Genomic DNA, 1,063 nt, shown 5'->3' on the forward strand with positions numbered 1-1,063 from the left:
TACATCCAGACTAGAAATCTGAAAATAACAAACAAAAGAAGTACTAGAAAATACTGTTTAATCTCCACTGAAACATGAAATTTGCATTAAAGGGCAGCAGAACGTACAAACGGGTTTCTCGGTTTAACTAAGGTTTATTTAGTCTAATATAGGTGACTTTAATTTACTCACCAGTCGATGTTATCAGCATTTTGGTGGCATTCCGGTGTTGTGCCGAATTCTGCACCCCTGCCAGATTATGCACCCCCTCGTTGAAGTCGCTACCTGATTGCCTAATCACGTCCCAACCCCACCCCTAATCCTAACTCCTCCCCCACACCTACTCCTAAACCTACCAATATTAGGGGGTGGATAATCTGGCAGGGTGCAAATTTCAGCACTACACCGGCCGTCTGTCAGAAAAAAAAGGCTCCAACTCCTAACATGAAAAATTACATGATGAATATTGTTAGTTTGCTGTTAACAAGTGAAAACATCTTAAACTATCGCAGTTTTGCATAAAACAGAAATAATATACTAACCTTTTGTCAAGTTAATGGTGCATTTCTCTTTTGTCCTTTTACGGCCACTTCCACCAAACAGTCAAAAAATAACTCCCTTGCCATTGGCCAGTTTTTCACGGGCAAGTTACAGTAAAATAGGAAATACAGTATTGACCGTATATTTTCCCATAATCCTTTGCTGTTTACGGTAAAATACTGTATACACATTTTACAGCATCTTACTGTACATATTACAGTAAAATACTGTTCAAATTACAAAAATCGGTTACAGTGTAACATTTCAAGGTAAAATACTCTTGATGTAAGTCATTAACTAATAACTGGGAAAGTTCTGTGGTGATATGCTTTAGTTATTTTGTTTATCCTATTCATCTGCAATGCCTTGTGTCAAATGTATGCAAATTAGCGCATGTTAATTACTTAACGCCTGATTTGCATATCAATGTGGCAATTCTGATGACATTATTAATTTTACTGTATTCAGCTGTCGTTTCTCCATTAAGTTAGCCTGTATGCCCATGATATATTGCCTTAGCTAAACTTTAGCTAACTTATTACAT

The sequence above is a fragment of the Sinocyclocheilus rhinocerous genome, unplaced genomic scaffold, assembly GCF_001515625.1.
Source record: "Sinocyclocheilus rhinocerous isolate Xijiao unplaced genomic scaffold, SAMN03320098_v1.1 scaffold1331, whole genome shotgun sequence".
NCBI lineage: Eukaryota > Metazoa > Chordata > Actinopteri > Cypriniformes > Cyprinidae > Sinocyclocheilus > Sinocyclocheilus rhinocerous.